The sequence below is a fragment of the Notolepis coatsorum genome (assembly GCF_963971535.1).
Source record: "Notolepis coatsorum genome assembly, chromosome: 16".
NCBI classification, from domain to species: Eukaryota; Metazoa; Chordata; class Actinopteri; order Aulopiformes; family Paralepididae; genus Notolepis; species Notolepis coatsorum.
Window position 1 is genome coordinate 46,608,025 of NC_140180.1, and position 23,355 is coordinate 46,631,379.

A 23,355-nucleotide genomic window follows, 5' to 3' on the forward strand; every position below is an offset into this window, starting at 1 on the left:
AAACAACCCCCCCCCCCCCCCCCCCTTGATGATTTTGTGAAGGTACATGTGTACATGGTATAATACCTTTGATTTGGGAGTATTTGGGGTTTCATGAATGTGTGAAGTGAATGGGTGAAGGTGAGGCATGAGTTGTAAAGCGCTTTGGATAAAAGCATAATAAATGCAGTCCATTAGATCTACTAATCCGATCCCTTTTTTTAAATGTCCCCTGGATATTTAAATTTGAGGGAACTTTTACTCCACTACATTTCAAAGGACATTTCACTACATGTATCTGCACCCATCAGTTACTAGTTACTTTGAAGAAAAACAAAACATGGCATAAGTAGATGAAGACGAGAACATAATCAGGTCAGGGCAGCATAACTGGACCACCTACCACCTTAACGTGACCTTTAGAGATCAAGGCTCCCAAGCACTGAAATACAAGAACATCATATAGAATGTATACTTTTGACACTAAGGTCGCGTTCACACCTACCCTGTTTGGTCCGTTTTAAGTGAACCATGGTCCCTTTAAATCAATAGTCCGTTTAGTTTGGAGAGGTGTTAACACAAACCAAACTATTGTGAGGACCAAACAACTGAACCATGGTCCCCTTGAAAAATTGGGACTCTGCCCCTTTCAAAGTGGAGCATGGTGCGGTTTGCTGTTGGTGTGAACGCAATAAAATTTTATATAGTACCTAATCTAGGAAGCGCAGGATTTTTGGAAGTGAGTGTGAATGAGAGTGTACGAGCGTGTGTGTGTGCAAGCGAGCGAGTGAGTGTGTGTGCACGAGCGTGAGAGAGCGTGTGTGTGTGTGTGTGCAAGTGAGCATGAGAGAGCTAGTGTGTGTGAGAGAGAGCGTGTGTGCACGAGTGTGAGAGAGAGAGAGCGTGTGTGTGTGTGCGAGCGAGCGTGTGCTGTTCAGGAGGGATTTTCCCGAAAATGATCTGTCCAATAGAATGAATGACCTGGGCAACTGATCTGTCCAATAGATGAATGACTTGGCGACTGCATGTCTTTTGTTTACAAATTAGGTTAGCTCAAAAAAGGGCAGTGTGAACGCAAACCAAAATCAAACAATGTATCATTCTCACATTTGGTGCACCAGAAAGTCTGGAGTGGACTATCCATGGACTTTCAGATTTAAGAAGGCCTTAAGAACATTCAATATCAAATACTTTTACACTTTAGAATTTTGAACGGATGGACTTTTACATTTACCTGAGGACTATATTATCTGGGTATTTCTATCTTCCACCACTGCCAGAGGCATAATCGTGTTTTGTGTGAAGCAATGTGGACGGTCGTCGACACAAAAAAGCTTGAGAACCAGTGTTCTCTAGTCCCGGTGCTGTAGTGAATGATGGAAGCATTCATCAAGGCTGAATGGGCCGTGTGTCAGTTTCGCAGGGTGTTGGATTAGTGTAGCGTGTGCATAGTGACCTTGAGGGCAGAAGCCAGAGGGGCCCTTTACTCCCTCACATCAATATACACAGGAGAAGCCAGGAGTGACTCTGAATAGCGAACAGCTGTTGATCCAATCAATACGGAGACACAAAAAAACAGGTAACCGTGCACACACACAATTCTAAACACTACCAATAAGACGAGCACTTTTGATACATTTTTAACAGTGAAAACAGATTAGAGAGCATATTAGCGTCAGTGTCGTCTCTAAGCCAACAATCCACATAGGAGGGAAGGACGTGATTGGATCCCAGTATTTAATGGTTTACTCCAAGGTCAAATGATCTGAGGGAATACAAAGCAGTACTGATAACATTCCGAGCAGAGAGCAGCAGATTACATTTGAACTGTTGGCTCAAATTAGCTTGATCTGGTTCACAAGTTCATCTCAATTACCCCAGAGACACAAATCAACACATGATGTAGGCTTATAGCCGACTAAGTATCTTTCATGGAAGAGAGAAGAGAATCCAAAAAGAGAAATGCTCTAGGCTTAAGCATACGCTATCCTCATCACAACAGTAAATATTGGGCTCCACAGAAGGCTCCCTCTTGAAGATTAACATTATAGTAGGCGGTTAGAATTTTTGTTTGCAAGGCTTTGCTAATAAAACCAACTGAACTTTAAAGGCCCAAATCCATGATTCAAACAAACTATAATGGCACTCAGAGAGATGCGCGAGAGGACAAAGCCTGCAAGTGCGGTACCGATCTGGGTAATGTGAGATATGTCAGTAGCCACTACAGAGCTCAAACTACCTGCAGTACAGCAACAAGCTAATCACAGCCAGTGATGTTTCTCTCACATAGAATAATGTATTAGCTCTTTTCAACTGAACAGCATAGCCTATAGGGATTGAAATTCATTCTATGGTCGCTGGCCCCCGACTTTATATGCAACGCCACACCAGCTACATATCACTATATATATACATTTACATATTACAGCCGGGACCAGCAAGGCATTAGCTAGCGTTAGCACCAACATTCGCTTTAGCATTAGCCCCAATCTGCGCTGCATTGCACTGAAGGGTAACGTTAGACTAATAAAGACAAATAATATACAAATAAAGTCATTATTAATAGGAGGACTGAATGGTGACAACGTGGGGAAGCTACAGTAACGTTGCTTTAGTGAGGAATCCCAAGGGGCACGTGATTTGCGTGGGATGGAGTACATTTCTGATCTGTACAACTAGCCATTAAGAACCTGCAACTTTGCTTTAATGCTAACATTGAGAGTTACTGAATACAAATATCTTGGCACTCGAGTTGAGAAATGTACATCTAAATACCAGGCTATAGACAATCTTGTCAGCAAACTGACGAAATCGGCTTCTTTTACAGAGACAGAACCAGCTTCCCTATGATTAGTAGAAAGGATTGTTGAAGCAGTTTTCAGTTTTGGATTATGGGGATGTAATTTATAGAAATGCTGCTTCTTCCACTCTTAAACCCCTAGACATGGTCTATCATTCTGCCCTCTAATGTATTACTGGCCATTGCTACAGTATGGTACCATTGTATTCTGTATGATAAGGTGGGTTGGTCTTCGCAGAGAGACATGATACACATTGGTATTTGTTTATCTATAAAGAAAGTTACCACCTTACATCGCAATGATGCTGAATTGGAACTTCAGACCCTATCTAACTAGCTCAAATTACTTATGCTTAAGGTCCCCCAAGCACAGACTGTATTTGGAAAGTCAGCCTTTTATTTTAGTGCCCCAAATTCTTGGAATGATCTTCAACACACTAATAATCAATACTCTACTAATTTTAACTGTAATGTGTTTCGTCCTATTTATTAAATGTATAACTGTTTAGCTGTCATTGAAATCATTGTAAATTATTACAAAGTATGAATAAAAGTTTGAATGAATGTAATATAAAAATATATAATTTTCTATGGCCTAATGTTACAGTTAAAATTATATTTTGAAAAACAAGAACACATGACTCAACACTTAACGTCACGGTGACCAATTGCGGTCACTCTTATTGTCTGGGACCAAATACGGCCACGCCCCACTCCCAGTAAGAAGTGGGAATCTCTAGAATGGGTTTGGGGCGACGCTAGTATACGGAAGTGGCTCTCAAGGTGACGATTAGACAACACTTTATGTTGTCAGTAGATGGCAGCATTGGTTTAAAATTAAAAGGTGAAAATGTTGAAAACTACAACACTGCATTTCCCAAGAGCATTAGCACAGGTCGCAGGTCGCAGGTCACTGAGATGTGTCTATATTCTCCGACGTGATCTGAACAGCGGTAAACTAATACTGCGACCTCGGTATAGCGACCGCGGATGGTCAACTAATTATCTTACCAAAAGTGCGCTGGTAGTGTTACATAATTATGTTGTCTAAAGGGGGACATATGGTACAATTTAAGATTCTAATGATAATCGGCATATAAAGGACAACATAGAGCATCGTTAATTTGTAAGAAACCTCAATGAAAACGGCGCAGGGTGCTATTGTTATGAAAATGTGATAGAATCCTATAAAAATGTGGACGCATTTGGTTTAGGTTCCGTTAGGTTACACCATTAACATTCTCTCACAGTGGTGGTGTTGATATCTGTACCTCCTCAGTGGTGGTGTTGATAGCTGTACCTCCTCAGTGGTGTAGTTGATATCTGTACCTCCTCAGTGGTGTAGTTGATATCTGTACCTCCTCAGTGGTGGTGTTGATATCTGTACCTCCTCAGTGGTGGTGTTTATGATATCTGTACCTCCTCAGTGGTGTAGTTGATATCTGTACCTCCTCAATATTGATTTAAATGTGCAATGGTACAGATTAATTCAAATACTTGTCATTGACCGATTTGAAAGCTATTGGCTTCCTGTCAACCTATGTGCAAGCCATTGCTGATAAGGTCACACATACAGTAGTACAGACACAGGAGTGATTCCAAGACCCCCTCGCCATTGCTTTGTGTGCGGTTGTAACAAATAGGGAGCAACACAAAAAATAAGAAACAGCAATGGAGACATGTTTTCATTCTTTAGTTGAATGACTGAGCTCTTGAAGCAAGGATGAGTAAATATGAGGAAAGGTCATGGGGTCACCAAAATCAATCAATCAATCAAAATTAGGGATGTCCGATATTATCGGCCTACCGATATTATCGGCCGATATTGGCATACAAATGTGATATCGGAAAATATCGGTATTGGTTCACAAAAAAAGTGTTTTCTTTTTTTCTTCTCATTTATTTAACCTTTATTTACCCAGGCAAGCAAGTAAGAATAAATTATTATTTTATTTATTGTCAAAGTATGCATAATGTTGTGTTAATTACACGACAAGAGATATGTAATGTTAATTACCTGAAATTATTCAGTTTGGGGGGGGGGGGGGGGGGACCCTGCATATATCGGTATCGGTTGATATCGGTATCGGAAATTAAGAGTTGGACAATATCGGTATAGGTAAAAAAAACAATATCGAGCATCCCTAAATTCAAAATCAATGTTCACTTGCAGCAAATTTGAAAAAGAGTCAAATAGAAACTATTCCAATTGCTGTTTGGGACCTAGCCGTGTTACAGCTTGACGTAATTTGCTTTGGTGGGTCATTAACCAGTGTTTAACCAGGGTGTCCAGGTTAAAAGTAGTGTTACTCTCCTTGAGCTCTGATTGGCCTTTAGCCTCTCTAAACACTGCCCTGGGAGGTTAAGAGGAAACAAAGTCATGTTGAAACCCAGAGGCAATAAGCCTCCTAGCTGGCAGGGAGAAGCTAGGGGCCATTTAGCTTCGAATGGACAAGGTCTCGCCAGTTAAGTACAGGACTCTCAGTGCCTCTAGAGGGACTGAGAGAGAGAGAGAGAGAGAGAGAGAGAGATAGAGAGATAGAGAGATAGAGAGAGAGAGAGAGAGAGAGAGAGAGGCAGAAAGTGAAAGAGAAAATAGAGAGAAATTGACAGAGTGACGGAGAGAGACAGAAAGTGAGAGAGAGAGAGAGAGAGAGAGAGAGATAGAGAGAGAGAGGGAGAGAGAGGGGGGGGAGGTCAGAGCAGACAGACAGACATGAAGAGGCAAAGGGAACAGTAGAAAATGGAAAACAAAGCTCCCTTCAATTAAGCTTGGAACACTGTAACATGTGGAGAGTGGAGACCTGATGATAGTTATTACTGGTAATTCAACTCCACAAAATATGAGATGCCTAAACCTATAATTATCACTTAATATAACGTCTTGGCTGAATAGAAAATTGTAGGCTGAGCATACATAATTACTAGGGCTGTCCTGATTATATTTTTTTCTTTCCGCTTCGAAGTTTCAGTAGTCATTATTATTGAATAATCAAAGCTTCTTTCTTCTCCAGTTGCAATGCATTGGGTAAATGAGAGCTGTGGGGGAGGTAGGTTTTCTAAAAGTTCATTTGATGACGTTGTCTGAGAAGAACTGATTCTCCAAATGAACGTTGGCTTTCTCTTGGCTATTTCTTATGCTGATGTAGGTACATTTGTGGAGAGCGTAAAAACAAACGGAACCAAATACAAAAGGAAACGAAGCAATCGAATAGTTATTTTAGCATCGATTACCATGGCAGCGATTGAAGCTTCAACGAAGCATCCGGATCAGCCCTTATAATTACCGTTTCATTCCATGTCTTCCAAACAAATGGGGTGGGTCCATAAAGTATGTACTGTACACAGCAGAAGACAAGTTGTTCCTTAAATCCAAACCAATGCATGAAAAGAGGGGCTGGGTGCCTCTGTTGCCTTAACCCTTTCACTGCCACTAGGGCTGCAACGATTAGTCGACATAATCGACGACGTCGATCATAAAAACTCGTCGACGCCGAATTTGTGCGTCGATGCGTCGTATAAAAAAAATAAAATAAAAATCCCCAGTTAGCAAACAACATCCCCAGTTATACCATTCGTTTCCTGGGATGTTAAGCTAAGAAGTCTGCTAAGAAGGATATATTATTTATTATTATTATTATTATTATTATTATTATTATTATTATTATTATTATTATTATTATTATTATTATTATTATTATTATTATATTTCATTGTGTTTTTAGCCATAGTTGCACTTTTGTTGCAACCCCAGTTATCCCATTAGTTCCCCCAAACTTACTGTCAGTATGTTATGTTAAGCTAAGAAGTCTGCTAAGAGCCCGGAAAAGGAGCCGCGCCCACAGGAAGCAGAGATGGAGGGTGTGACAGAAATAATCGTTAAGATTAGTCGACTAATAAAAAAAATAATCGACAGATTAGTGGACTACCAAAATATTCGTTAGTTGCAGCCCTACTGCCACACTACAGAAGGTTAACCCTTTACTATCACACTACCGATGGTAACCGTCGGTAGTGTGATAGTAAAGGGTTAACCTTCTGTGGTGTGGCAGTGAAAGGGTTAACCTGCTGTTGTGTGGCAGTGAAAGGGTTAACCTTGTGTATTGTCGCAGTGAAAGGGTTAACCGTTTTGTAGTGCAGCAGTGAAAGGGTTGGGTAAATTCATAATTTTGGAACTCTATTTCCTCCTTACCAATGATGTTGTCAAGTCCTTTCTCAGCACAATCCGTGCTGTTGTTCATACTGGATACCCACAGATATGGCTAGTTAGCCACGGAACCAATACAAAGTCTGGTGTTTATTTTCATCAGGGCTTGTACAGACTGGAGCGTGGCCCCATTGACTTTGCATTAGTAAGTATATCCAGTATGAAGAACAGCATGGACCGTGCCGAGAAAGGAGGAGCAAGCAGGAAATAGAAGTATATATTTGAATATCATTTGAATAAAGATTCATACAGATTTCTGTGACATGCAACTTGATTCTGCACCAGAGTAGCATTAGCGTGTTCAGGAGGCTGTCCTGAACCTTTAGGTATTCACGGCGTCAGTACTGCTGTAAGGAACACCCGCCCCCCTCCATACAAACATGCAAATGCACAGTGTTCAATGATGCACGACTGAGCCTCTTTCTGGGGCTTTGATCTGTTAATTAGGATGAAACTGGTAATGATTAGTGGTGGCACAGAGAAGAGAGCTCTCAGGGTTATTAAAACACATCTACCTACTATCTTTACATCTAGGGCGCCACGGTCAATTAGGGTGAGGAGCACAGAGAAGATTAGAGATAGTATAAGAAGCCTGAAGGCATGAAGACGTTGAAAGGTTCTTCAGGCTCAGTTCAGGCTTCAGTCCTCTCTGAAGGCACAGTGGTTAATGATCCCCACATCCGTCTTACCATAGAACCTGATAACAATGCTGAGATCTGTGATCCTTGATAATCTCCCTAACAAAGAACCCGATAAGAACAGCCTACAAGGACAGATGACACTAGAAGCCGGAAGACGCACATCTAAAATAAATTGTGATATGAGACCATCACAATTATTATTTATATCCTCAAAATATGATCATTGTTTTATTTTCACCTTTAGAATAGAGAAGAGGTTAAATGGTGTTTCAGTGTGCGCACAAACCCTTTGGAGTTTCACTTGCTCCAACGTTATCATTGCAAAGTAGCATAGTGTGCAAAGTAGAAGAAGTCTTTATTTGTCATGCAGATTTTAACACACATGCGATGGGAAACCCACAGGAACACGCACACACTGAGTCACTGAATGAAATGTCTGTCAGGCCCATCCCGTCGTCCTTCCCCACAAGGGCAGCCGGGAGCAGACGAGGGCTGCGACGTGGGGCAGTGCCCGGGGACCAATCCAATCCTTGCCGTCTTCAAGAGGGGTGTGAAGCGACATCTGCAACAATAGGTTGCAGAGGGTGCTTGGCCACCACTCTTGAAGAACAGGAACATGACATGCTGTAATGAGGTTCTTTCAGAAAATTGTGTTGTCTATTTTATCTACTTGTTGTATCTATTTTATCTTCTTAACTCTTTCTTTGTGATTTATTGTATTCTTCTTGGGACCATGTTGGAAACAAGTCGACAGACTTTCACATGTTATCCTTGTACCCCTTGTTTTTATACTATTGTATAAATTGTATGTACTAAATAAAAATCAAATCAAATCAAATCAAGTGCTCCTGTCCGCCTTAACGTCATCGATTTTTTGTGCACGTTTTTCCCTTGTGAGCACGGGGAGAACATGCAAACTCCACACAGAAAGGCCCGGGAGATACCCCACCTGGGTAACTGGCAACAAGGCAACCTGGTCCCCAAGCGGGAATCGAACCCAGGACCTTCTAGCTGTGAGGCGACAGTGTTATACACTACACCATCATGCCGCCTAGTAGCATAGTGACAAACATGGATCTCGTTGCAAAGCCACAGCCTTGCCGATCTGGGCGCACTTTGGATTTAAGCGGAATGAGAATTAAATCACCACTAATCAAAATAATTTCTGGGACAATAATGGTCATAATAAAATGTCATGATCACAGCCGCCCTGAACAACGTGGTGACATGCCTGACAAGACAGCAGCTGTGGGGTAACAGGCCTGACAAGACAGCAGCTGTGGGGTAACAGGCCTGACAGACAGCAGCTGTGGGGCAACAGGCCTGACAAGACAGCAGCTGTGGGGTAACAGGCCTGACAAGACAGCAGCTGTGGGGTAACAGGCCTGACAAGACAGCAGCTGTGGGGTAACAGGCCTGACAGACAGCAGCTGTGGGGCAACAGGCCTGACAAGACAGCAGCTGTGGGGTAACAGGCCTGACAAGACAGCAGCTGTGGGGTAACAGGCCTGACAAGACAGCAGCTGTGGGGCAACAGGCCTGACAGACAGCAGCTGTGGGGCAACAGGCCTGACAAGACAGCAGCTGTGGGGCAACAGGCCTGACAAGACAGCAGCTGTGGGGCAACAGGCCTGACAGACAGCAGCTGTGGGGCAACAGGCCTGACAGACAGCAGGCGATGAATAACAAACCTTCTCATCATGTCATCCCCGTGTATAACATCATCTTCACAGCGGCACTAAAGTTGAAAGGTTTTCTACTCTGCAGACTTGTGTTCATGTAAGGAGATCGAGCATCACTTGTGCAGGCGTCCATCCTTTTCTAATTGCAAAGCAATAGCACACTTGCGATATCGCTGATATCATTCTCCCTTCTACTGTTGTGGATTAAAATACATAATATACCTACATAATGAGCCTTTCCTTATGAGCCTTTCAAAAAAACACCCCCTAGCTTGCAGTCTGTTCAAATGCGTGCACTGGCTGAGAGGAGGATATTGAGGAAATAGTTTGCAATAATTCCCTCTTTATTGGCATAACCTAATACACCAAGAAATCAAAAATGGCTGCTAGCTTACTGCTTGTTTTCAAGATTCAAGATTCAAGATTCAAGAGTTTTAATTGTCACGGCATACAGGTATACAATGAAATGCGGCTGGTCTAGCCTTGACCCTTGTCTGTCTCCTGTTTGCTCTCATAATGCTGAAGTTTGAACTGCACACGCAAGCTGGTGGAGGAGATACTGCACGTTATTCCCTCTTTATTGGCATAATATATAATGAATCAAAACAATCCCCTTGTTCATCTCTTGTCTTCATCCCCTCCTGGTTGTGCTGGCGTTTAAAGAGCTGGTTTCAGGAGAAGAAAAGAAAAACCAAGGGTCCTCTCTCTTCCCCAAGGCACATAGAAAGCCGGCCGCAACACCGCTCTGCCTCCACCACTGAGTGAGATATACCTCATGACAGGCCGTGGTATATGGTTATTATATCACAGCTAAGGGGCGCTTTGCGTCAGGCCCGAACAACGCGCCATAGCTGTGATATATATATATATACAGTAGGGGTGTAAAGGTACACGTATCTGTACCGAACAAGGTTCAGTGTGTACCGTACCGTACAGCTGTGTAGTGTACCGAACGAATACAACGGTATGTTAACCACTAACGACCGCCCACCGGGGGCTGTTTTTTTCACAATCTAATATAATTAATTATATATATATTTTTTTTTTAATTGTTTACAAGTCGTAAAGTGTTTTGTGTGTGTGTGCTCATGTGTACTTGTGTGTAGAGAGTTCAGTGTTCTGATGGCCTGGGGGAAGAAGCTGAGCTGTAGTCTCTCTGTTCTGTCTACAAGATACACTATACGACCGCCACCGGGGGCTGTTTTTTTCACAATCTAATATAATTAATTATATATATATATTTTTTTTAATTGTTTACAAGTCGTAAAGTGTTTTGTGTGTGTGTGCTCATGTGTACTTGTGTGTAGAGAGTTCAGTGTTCTGATGGCCTGGGGGAAGAAGCTGAGCTGTAGTCTCTCTGTTCTGTCTACAAGATACACTATACGACCGGGGTGCCCATGTACATGTCAAAATACTTCCCAAAGGTCAGTGAATACCACAACCACTACACCAGAGGAAGCTCAACAAATCATGTTAAACCCAGATTCGGCTCAAACAAGGGACTAAACACGTTTCGCAATTATGCCACAACAATGTGGAACGCCCTACCCAAAGCTGTAAAGGAATGTGAATCCCTGCCCACATTCAAAACCGCCCTTAAAGAGCACCTATGGGAGGCTGCAATTCGAAACTGGCCACCGTAAATGCCCAAAACCCCCACCACCTCCTAATAGACAGTCTCCTCCCCACCGCATGTATATATTCCCTCCCCGCCGTATGTATATTTCCCTCCCACCCACCCACCCCCTCCTAATGTACAGTCCCCTCCCCATCATATGTATATACTCTGTCAGGATCTAGGGGTAACAGTACTGTATATTTGAATACCGCCTATGTCACAAATGTATCAGTACTAAATACCTATATGTCCCTATGCCATAAATGTCATGTATGTTGTGTATGTCATAAATGTCTATATGAATTGAAAATGGGGGACCCTGATGGAAACAAGACAAACGTCTTTCTCAGGTCTGCATCCCCTTAACAATTGTATGTATTGAGCCGTACTGTATTGTACCCATTCTGCAATCTGTTAAATAAAGTTTTCATTCATTCATTCTCGTTGCTTGTATGGGGAGGTGCTTGCCTGACCGCAGCAGCTTGAACAGGCTGTTGTTGGGGTGGTGGGAGTCTTTCATTATTCTGCAGGCTCTGGATTTGCACCGCCTGTTATATAAGTCCTGCAGGGGTGGTAGTGCAATACCAGCAGTACGCTCTGCTGAGCGCACCCGCCGCACCACTCTCTGGAGGGCTTTCCTGTCCTGTGCCGTGCTGTTTCCAAACCAGGCAGTGATGTTTCCAGTCAGAATGCTCTCTACAGCCCCGGAATAGAAGGAGTGGAGTATCTTCCCCAATACTCTGAGTCTGAACTTCCTTAACTGTCTCAGGTGATAGAGGCGCTGTTTTGCCTTTTTTTTTATACCACAGAATCTGTGTGTTGACCATGTCAGGTCCTCTGTGATGTGGACTCCCAGGTACTTAAAAATGTATATGTGTAGACTTACTATAGAGCAAATTCTGTATTCCATCTGGGTATTCCATCAGGTACCAGGTTGGAAACAAGTGGAATCGTTTCACATGTTATCTCCCCCGGGTTGCACTGTTGTGCATTTCTGTTTTTCTTCCCAACCAATCGATCAATCATTATGTAATCGTGGTGAAAAAATACTCTGGTATTAAGGATTGTACTTGAGTTGTAGCCTATACCTATAAATAACCAAACCCAAGTAACATGGTACAGCAGCATACATGACCTGATACGATTGCACGTTAAAGAAAATGCAGTTGAGTTATAGGCTACCTAATACCTATACAGTAAGTAACCCATCATGGTACAACTAATGGTCTAATGGTGATGGTACAACACAAAGAAGTTTTTTTTTTTATCCACTTTTTCTCCCATTTTCTATTTTTCTCCCATCCCAATTTCGCATCATCCAATTCAACCCTCCCCTGTCTCGAACGCTGTTTCTTGCCTCCCACAAGCCGGCTGCAATGTGGACTAAGTCATACATAGCACGAGTCCCCTCCGATACTCGAAGTAACAGCAGTCGCATCTTTTCACCTGCGCGGCGCGATCTTTCAGCGTCAGGGGTCTGCGCTTTGGAGGGGCGCCGCCCCCATCGCTTCCTGATTCTACTGCGCAGGCGCACCAACCGACCTGTAGGAGTCGCTGTCCACAACGCCCGATCCCCACCCATCAGTTTCCCACACCCTAATACTGCCAATGTGTATTAGTACGGACGACCAGCTAAACTGAAAGCAATGTGGAGCGCTGGGCTCGAACAGGCGAACCCAGTGTCTCCAGTATTCGTGGTGAGCGCCTTGCCCACTGCACCACGTAGCCGCCCTAACACAAATAAGATTTAAGATGGCTCTTTACGAATTGAGAGAGAAAACAGAGAAACAGAGAATAATAATGTAACATTAATAATAATAATAATAATAATATATTAAAATACCTTGATTATACCGAAAACTGTGATGTTTGTGTTCACTATAATCGTTATGTGAAATCTAAAATCTTCATACCGTTTCAGCTCTACAATGAACCTAATCACCATTGAACAGTCCATCTACAACCAGGATGTCCTTGGCAGTTACAAGCAGGACGATTAGTTGAGTGATTAGACTGAGGAACACATTGATTAACCCATTGATCTTAATGATGCTGCGGAACAGCAGTGTGCCAGTCTGGAGGAATGCAAGGCTTTATTAGAGGACGTCATTCCCTACGGAGACGGCTGCTGGTGGCTCTCTGGACACCACTAACAGAGTACAGTGTATTGTAGCCTACTTAAATATAACTGGCCTCATTATCCTGTATCCGTGCTTTCACAACGGGGTGAAGAGGGGAACTATGGGAGACAAATGTACAGAGTCAGAGGCCTCTTTCTCTGCCGCTCTCACCGTGATGGTTTATTACTAGAGTAAGTGATGGTTGGTGAAACCATTCTGATGTCAAAATATAGCAGATAACAATCTAATGTAATACTGGCACAAGTAATTACCAGAACTAGTATTACACATCAAGATAAGGAGACCTCCACTTGGAAAAGGGTTTCTAAAATGATAACCCCATGTTGATAAATGACAAATTCAGGGGATTGCTGGCTTCCATGTAAGCTAATTTATGAAGACTTCAAACCTCAAAGCCGTGCCAGATATGACATAGCAGTGAACCTACAGTAAGAAGTTAATTAAAGAAGACAGCTCATATATTAATTTGTGCTATATCAATTCAACTGGCTCATCCGTTATGCAGGGTGTCAGAATGTGAACTCTCAGTTTAATCAGGCCGATCCAAATGACTTTCGGGTCCCCCTGAGCCAGACGCTCACAACAAACACATCCCACACCAAATCACTTCTAGTAGACACAGCAAAACCTCTAGAAGACTAAATGAGCCTCTCTGAGACATGGGAAACTAAGGACTTCTAAAGGTAGAGGAAATGCTGCAGTCAAAGTAATTCAAAGAAATCCAACAGAGACTCCAACTCTGCCACAGAGAAAACACTCATCTTACCACTTGGACAGATTAGCCTCTGTAATGAGTTGACCTCAGGTTTGAGTCATAATCGGAAGATATCAGTCGAGAAAGATAATCAGCTTTCAACAGGCTCCTGAAGGTGACCGTAATAAGTGCTGTGCTTCTCATTACCTCCACAGATCACTACATCCATTTAAATAAAAACAGACAATGACATCAATAATCACGTTGCTGCAGAGCAGCTCTGGGCCTACCTACAGGAAGACAGGGTAATTTATGATACTCTGAGTCTGGCTGCCGAGGGCTGGGTGATGAACTGAAAAATCACATAAGTCTGAAGTGTAACTTTCAGCCAATCGTTGACCTCCATTATACTTTGGTGCTGCCTTCCGAGCTGTATTTAGTAGCAGTAACACTGGTATGGTCCTTTAAAAATCCACTTTAATTTTCACCTAAATGTACAACAAATCACATGTTCAAAGACAAACATGTTGACAAACAAACATTACAAACATGCTGACAGAGGGCCACCAGGATGGACAATGCAGAATTTGTGCGCTGGTGTTGGGGAAAAGTACCGCTTGTGTACGGTAGAACAACGGTGTTCCGTACAGAGTGAAAGCAAGTTGGACAACGCCGACATGGTTTACAGTGCACCATCAAATTAAAACCTGAAGTTCGGAAGCCATTTGAATTTTATAAGAAGGAAAGACAATTGGACAAAGGTCTGGCCTGCATGGTGAAACCAACCTATGAAAGCGATAAGGAGTCGGTAGATGCTAATGCTAGTACAGCTAGCACAAGCAAGAACATGCAAGACAAAGACAAGAATATTAAACACTTTTTCCAGCCACAACTTAGCCACAACTCAGCTAGGTCTAAGGTAATCATAGGCATCTATAACAAGGACTTACCTACAACCTTACTGCGTAGTCGAGCGCTGTGGCTTTCGTGACAGCCGAGGTACCAAGTTGTGACCACTATCATGTGTGAGGATGAGCAGCCCACTATCTCAATGACTGCCCCCCTCAAAGCAAAACTTCAAAAGCACTTTGAGGCATCCGATGAAGTCACGGCACTCATTATTGAGATGAAGGCGTTTAACAATGACTTTGAGAAAACTGTGAACACGCCTCCATGACTCTTTGCCATTCCTGAATGGCCCTGGTGCTGAGAGGATATTCACAAGTATCTCAGCTGAAGCTGCAGCCCTGCATAACAAGGCCCCCCTCAACGAACACACACTCTCATTCACTCAACACAAAATACATTATTACAGATGCAAACAGTCTGCTTTTAAACATATTGCTATCACTATTCCGTATTTGCTGGTACTGCACAGTGCACACAGTTTACTGTGATCGTCTGTCTACTGTCGGTCTACACAGCATGTAACCATAATGCACACCGTTTACTAGTCCATCCAACTTTTGAGTTTGTTATCAATGGCAAATGTAAAATGAGTGTCGACATGAAACAAATACATAATAAATGTGTTGTCCCTTAATCGTATCATAGCCCATGTATCTATATACGTATCAGATGGTCTTATAAAAGGAGAGATGTACACCCCTACTACCCACTTAAATTTTTTTTTAAACAATTTTAATTATTTTTACATAATGCCTGCACTTTAATGTGAAATATGATGGCTCCACTTTGCCCAGTGGGAGTCTTTCACCCGCTCATGCTTTCAGGAAGGAGAGCACAGGTCAGATGCACTTTACTGTAGGAGTGTTACTGTACTGTATTACTTGACTATGTCGAAAAGTGTCACTTTCAATTGCTTATGTCCAACTCTCCTACCTCGGAGCAAGTTAGTTTCCTCCAGTGTTCTACAGCTGTTTAATACTCCCTCTGCTCCTCACTGCTCTCCTCCTCTAGAATAACCTTCATTAATCATAACGGCTTCATTAACACACTTAGATTAATGCACCACATTGAAGAGGGATGGCCTTTAACTAAGTAGTCTGCTTGAACCTAATTTGAAAACAGAACCAGAACAATAATTGTAGAAACGGTGAGAAGAGAACCTTAATTTTGGGGACATCGCTTTCTTTCCGTTCCCTGACTTAGCGAAGATGGATCATTTGTACACCGCCCATCTTTTCCTCTACAGCGCAGGTGACCATGCTCAAGCTAGCCGTTTCATACAGCGCTTCTCTCTGCCTCACCAACCACTGGCTATGTCAGCCTGAGTGGCGCTCACGTCAGCAATATATGCCTTTCACTTCCTTCTGGGACCCATGTCTGAATTGCAGTTTCCCGGGGACAAAGCAAAGTCTTCCAAGATGTCTTCCAGGATAAATCAGCTAACCAACGGGTTGGCCCACCAGGTGAAATCTCCTCCTGAACCTGAATATTTTCTTCCCACTCACACAGATAATCTTGAAGCTGGTTCTCCCGCCCTGCTGGTCTCAGAAGAAGATGCTGCTTCAGGCACTCACTTTAATAATAGAAGAAGCCTCTGGTGATCATCCAACTGAGGTTACATTTGTAACTCTCATATTTAACACATTTCTCACAGGGGGGTAATAAATTATCTATATATATTTACATGTATTATCTATCTATCTATCTATCTATCTATCTATCTATCTATCTATCTATCTATCTATCTATCTATCTATCTAGTCAATTAACACAGCAGCCGCTGATGAAGTCTTCTATTTAATTTTCCAGTCATGTTAATTTGCTTTTCATCTTCTCATCTCCCCTCATTAATACCTTTTCATTCCTTTCTGAACACATTTAAATCAACTGTGAAAACTTGAAGAAGTCATCAATTAGGCCTATAAATAACATGACTCAGCCTAATATTTCTGCTTATCAATTGCTTAATAATTTTACTTATCTTTGTTTGTACCAAAGATATAAAGAGGAAGGCCTCTGCACTGACACTGAAAACAGATTGAAAGAAGACACTAAAGGTGCTCCCATAGTCGAGCAGACTGTACACAGAGCAGACTCCGCGGAGGTCCGCGCGGCTCTTTGAGCTTTCATAGTCGAGCAGATCTCAGCGGACGTCCGCGGTCTATTTCCTACATTTCTCGCACGAGTTTTACTACATTTCCCACAATTCTGTCTGTTCTACTGTACTGGCAGATCAGAGGGAACATTATCAGCGGGAGAGAGAGAGAGAGAGAGAGAGAGAGAGAGAGAGAGAGAGAGAGAGAGAGAGAGAGAGAGAGAGAGAGAGAGAGAGAGAGAGAGAGAGAGAGAGAGAGAGAGAGAGAGAGTGTCCGCGCGTCAGGAAATAGGAGCTTCGCACCTGTGGGTCTGCTGTCCGCTGAGATCAAAGCTCAAATAGCCGCGCGGACCTCCGCGGAGTCTGCTCTGTGTACAGTCTGCTCGACTATGGGAGCACCTTAAGGAATCCACACAGTCAGTCACTGAAAAGTCTCCAGAGTGGCCAGAGTGTGCAGCTCTGAAAGCCTGATCACACTCTGCCTCTCTGCTGTCAAGTCTTTACATCCTCCACTGTCCACAAGGGAGACTGGCAAGTAGAGGAGGGGATCCCAACCTGAACACAATCTTTTGCTCTCCGAGGAAATCTAAGATGAGACGAGACACGGAGCAGCCCAGAAGGCAGACTTATTTCAAATAAACTTTACTACCATTACTTCATGCAGTTACTGGAAATTCTGGCATTATGAGTTATTGCATTTTCAATGAATGACAACCACCACCCACCCCAAGACTATCCAGCCTCACAGCAGTATATCTGTTCAACATGCAATCACTACTCTGCCAAACCCTTTTTAATAAAAGCCAACACAAATTCAGTGTGCTTACCAGGGTTCCCACAGACATTGCAAAATGAAATTCAAGGACTTTGAAGTACTTTTCCAAGCACTATTTCTTATTTTAAAAGGGCAAAAGGATACTATTCACTTTTAAATGCGTTTTTTTTTTATTTATTGAAAAAATTTATTGGATCCAATATTTATGGCTTAAAACCAATTCCGACAATTAGCTTCAAATAAATAAAAAAAATATTTCTTGATTCAGAACAATTTGATCATGGATGAACAAAACTGTCAATGCTAATGGTTGATTTGAATTTCAAGGACTTTTTAAGCACCTTGTAAAAAGAAATGGGCTGTTTAAGGAATTCCAGGCCTTGACTTTTCTTTTAAATAAATCAAGCACTTTAAGCACTTCAAGGACCTTGTGCAAACCCCGGCTTACTGATGCCTGAAGCAGAACTTTAAATACTTTTATATAGTGCTGTCAATCGATAAAAATATTTAATCTGATTAATCGCATGATTGTCCATAGTTAAAGGGGAACTATTTTACTATTTCTTTCACTATTTGGGCACTTTTACACAATTCCTGTGAGTCTATGGAACACATCTGTAATATATATATTTTTTTTATTCATTGTTTTGTATTTCTAATCAAGATCTCAAAAACAGCATTTATCTACCTCAAGATCTCGAGCAGTTTTGAGCCTGGGCTGCAGGTCCGGTCCAGCCACTGTGTGCAGCTCATCTTCTATCTCAACATTAACATGCAGCGGTGTCTTTCTGACATCACATATCGCGCACATTTTCAAATGACTCAGTTCAGTGAGGGTGAATATTGTGAGAGGAGAATTGGAAGAATGCGCCAATATGAGAATTTTGAGACATAGATCATATTAATATAAGTTCACATAGCTAGGAAACAATGCTAAACACTCAAAAAGGCCATTTATAAGATAGTTCCCCTTTAACTCGCGATTACTCGCAAATTAATCGCTTACATTTTTAAGAAATTTTATCTACCGTAACTCATTCAGCGCTAGGGGTTGCCGTCTACCTTCTGGGTAGAACGCCATCGCTGTAAATCAATGGGGAGACTGCGAAACTTGCGAGTGCTTAAAATATATTTTATATTATAGCTATGGATCTAATAACACCGTTGATTGTCAGTGAGTTGCTTCTGGTCAACATGCAAAAAACGGATAGTTTTTTCATCCGTACATTTCCGTTTTGAATATGAGTATAGTTTGGGTGATTCTTAGTAATCCCAGGAAAAGACGCGATAATAGCCCTTTAGTGAAATCCACTTATCACGTTGTCATTTTTCGTCCGATTATCGAATCTTCCTGAAATCAACGCTAGATAATCGTTATTATCCTTCCTCATGGGCCCTGGAGCGGGGCGCTCCACCCCCCACCCCCCCCCCCACCTGTCACCAACGGTAAACAGCACAACACAGTCCACACAGACAGCTTCGATCGCGGGAGAAAAAAATATCAGATCAACGCAAGATTTGATATACAGTATAGTGTTCTTACCTTGTCTCTGATGTAATGCAAAAAAAATAATACAATTATCTGATCGCCATTCCAAATACTGGTCGCGAAGGTCCGTCCCACGTTGCCCGGCAGAAAACAAACTACATCGTTTCAAATGGAGCGCAATACCGGCTAGAAGGTGTAGGCGGCGGTATTTGCCCTTTGCGAGCTCAGACCCATTCCCAATGATAACATCAGGCTGGATGGATGAAAAATGAATGGATATAGCTAATAAAAGAAATAACGATTAAAACCAGAGATTTCTCGTGATTGGCGCTCAACGCATGGCGAGTTAACCCGACTTTTTTCATCATTGGCACAGAATGAGTTAAACAAATGCTTGCTTTATGCAGCCATTTAACACAAAAGGATGACCCTCATGCATAGCAAATTTGCATCAAATTCAAAACAGAGTGATGCACAAAATAACTTAAAGGATAACTCCAACATTTTGGGAAATTAGCTTATTTAACATCTTCCCTGGAGTTAGACAAGAAGATACATACCTTTTTTGTCTCTGTGCATGCATTTGGCTTAGGGAACAGACGCTCCGTTAGCATAGCTTAGCTTCATCACTGGAAGTGAGGCGGGACAGTACCCTGACGTTCCCTACAGGTTTGTTGATATTCTCATTCCTTCAAAGGATCCGAACCGATTGAAGTTTATGGATACCATGACTTAAAATCCTCTTACCTTGACGATTAAAAGCCTCCCCAATTTAGAAAACAGTAATCCAATGGCTGGTATTGATAATATACTACTAACTACTGGACGCTCGGAGCTAACCGGAGCTAACGCAGAACAGGATGTGTAAAGCAAATATAATGACTTCCTTTCTGGGGTTTTCAAAATAAAAGTGCGACGTTTATAGCAGCGGAAAACATTTATTTTGTACATTATCTAACGTTAACACAAACCTAAATTAACGTTACAACTAACCTAAAGTTAGTTTAGGTTCGTGTTAACGTTAGATAATGTACAAAATAAACGTTTTCCGCTGATATAGACGTCGCTCTTTTATTTTGAAACCCCCCAGAAAGGAAGTCATTGCTCTCGTTATCTGCTCTAGTGTCCGGTTAGCTCCGTTAGCGTGCAGTAGTTAGTAGTATATCAATACCAGCCATTGGATTACTGTTTTCTAAATTGGGGAGGCTTTAAATCGTCAAGGTAAGAGGATTTTAAGTCATGGTATCCATAAACTTCGATCGGTTCAGATCCTTTGAAGGAATGAGAATATCAACAAACCTGTAGGGAACGTCAGGGTACTGTCCTGCCTCACTTCCAGTGATGAAGCTAAGCTATGCTAATGGAGCGTCTGTTCCCTAAGCCTAATGCATGCACAGAGACAAAAAAGGTATGTATCTTCTTGTCTAACTCCAGGGAAGATGTTAAATAAGCTAATTTCCCAAAATGTTGGAGTTATCCTTTAAGAAAATAATATTTTTCTAATAATTTAAAACAATGAATAAAGAGTTGTTACATCATGTCACGGCAGGAAAAATAACATCTTTCATGGTGCGGGTTGAGTCAATAGTAACACCTAACCGAAGTGTGCATCAGTCACCTGCCTATCTCCTGGATGAGAACACAAGGAGGCACATTTTAACATCAAAGAGCCAGAGATGTAGGCCTCCACCCATACACACAACAATGCATTATTTAGTCAACTCTTGTTGGGAGGTTTTAGTGATGGTGCTTGGTATCCCAGCATATGGCTCTTGTGTCTTAGCCACCAACAGAAGCATCTTTCCTTCTCTGGGACTGATCCACTTAGCCAGTGACCTCTTGAAAAAAGACGCAGACAACAAGGTTTCATTGTTGAAGGGCAACCAGAAGTAAGTTAAAAAGCAGAGACTACCGACCTTGAGTAAGGACATAATAGCAGAAACATCTCTTCATCTGCAGTTCTAGTTCAAACACAAGAGACTTAAAGCTAGTTGAGCCAGTAAAAACATCTGCTAGATCTATAAGCTCGGGCCGGAAACATGACAGAACGGGGTGAACATTCTAGAAAAACTAGGTTATGGAAGAATTCATCTTTGTGGTGCCAATAGCAAAAGTACCCCCAGGACGAGGATACTATGGTGGACCTATGATAAAAAAATAGCCCCATGCTATGAAGCAGAGTAGCTATGAATAGATTTTTCGTATCAATATACTGATGCAGTAAGGCATAATCGACAGCCCTTGTAATTTTCTTGATCATTCAATATATCTTCAACAATAAAGTGACCTTTTTACAGCGTAGGCCAAGGGCCTGAGCAGACAGTGTCGGTCTGTCCATCTGTATTGTGTCTCTCTGTCTGTCCGTCCCTACAAAAGGCAGACCAATCTGACATCTAAGGATGCACAATCTAATAGTGATATTGGGGTATTGGTCCGACACCGGCTCACACAGCAGGATCGGGTAACGACTAGACATTAGGATCCATTACGTGAGGGGGTGGGAATAAGGGATCTAGGTGAAAGTTGACGAGCGAAAACCAGAAGTGAATCACACTTCAGAATGAATGGCCGTGGATGAGGAAATGGAATTTGGAGAGCTTTTTCTTTTGTCGCCGGTTATACTCGGACGTCTCTCAAATACCCATTTCTGAACAGATTTTTATACAATTTTGACCTGTACTACATAAGACTTCAGGCTATGGAACCAATGTTTTCCAGCTTATACCTCTATGCTGGAATATTGGAATATGGAATCTTGCAACGACTACAGAAAAATTTGAGTACACAAGTTCAACTCAAGTCCAGACCTCTGTTACTCTATTTCATTAGCACTAAAAGTGCTTCAAGTAACTTCAGAATGTTATCTTTCAAAGGAGACCAGCGGTAATACGCATACGTCTGTCTCAAAGAGTCCTGCATGTATAACACATGCGCATGTTGGTGAATTTATGACCGTGTGCCATTATTACTATCAATGTAATAATTGTGGAATATTACTATAATGAGCTGTATGTGTATGAACTAAGCATCCTTTGTGAAGCACTTTGGTTGACAAGTGTCATGTTTAAATGTGCTATATAAATACATTTGATTGATTGATTGATGCACATGCTATAAGTATAAAGTATAAAGCTAAGCTTTGCAAATAAAGTATGCAGTCCTGCAGAGGTTAAAAACATTATCTTGTTAGCCAACTACCTAACAAAGCTAAGAAACAGCTAACAATGCTGTTGGACATATAGCTGCAAGGCAAAATAGACCTACCATTGTGGCTCTTCAACTAAAGCTCCTCCAGCATCTACTACAGTATATATCCACTTTTGCCTTGATTAGTGCAGTAAACAAATCTCTAGCATATCAACACTAGTAAATTAAAGTCCCTATAGAGATGCTGGTTAGGTTATCCTTCTAGTTGTGTGGGCGATAAAGACTTTTCTTATCATAAGGACATGTCTTTGTCCCCTCCTTGTTGTTAAACCTCCATTTTATGGTACCCCTCCCCCCTCCCCTCTCCTAGGTATAAAGGACGGCTCCTTCCTGTGAGTCGTCCTCTTCCTTCTTGGTGATAAAGCTGATCACTGAGACGGGGGCCATCCAAGCCATATTCTCGGACTTTGTAATTGATACCTTCATTCTGAGTGAATAAATTATATTAACCGGATTCATCGACGAGTAAGTTATTATATGTTTCTCACAATTGCCATACTGCTTCCCAGCATGACCTGTTCCCAGGTTCCCAATGTGATCAGACACAGCGAGGACTGAGAAGAACCTCCAGTGATTTCTCTTGTGGGACCAGTCATGGAAAGGGGTGGAGTCGACTGCGGAGCTCTATGATAAAACTCATGTTTGGATGTCAAGGGGGTATTGCAGCTGGCAAGCTTATTACATTTTTGCTAGATAAATTATAGTTAGCTCTAACACTAACTGGCTAAACTTGCTTGCTGCTCCAAGAGGGAAGTGTTTTCAGAGGAACCTGTTCCATACATTGATTGCTGGCTACTTATTAAGCTGTTGTTAAAGGAGAACTCCAACATTTTGGGAAATTAGCTTATTTAACATCTTCCCTGGAGTTAGACAAGAAGATGCATACATTTTTTGTCTCTCTGCATGCATTAGGCATAGGGAACGCCTGCACCGTTAGCGTAGCTTAGCTTCATCACTGGAAGTGGGTCAGACCTTTACCCTGAAGTTCCCTACAGTCACGAAATACACTCCAAATACAACTCCAAAATGTTCCTGTAAACATGTTGTGACCTGTGTATTTACCACGTGGAGAAATAAAAAATAATTGAATTCGACATTTACGTTTTCTAAGCAGATAT

General features: G+C 42.0%; 1 protein-coding gene across 4 annotated transcripts in view; it reads right to left on the bottom strand.

Annotated features, from left to right (window-relative positions):
• Nucleotides 1–23,355, bottom strand: part of LOC311242748 (ecto-NOX disulfide-thiol exchanger 2-like) — a 385,400-nt gene that overhangs the window by 114,083 nt on the left and 247,962 nt on the right. The window lies entirely within an intron of this gene.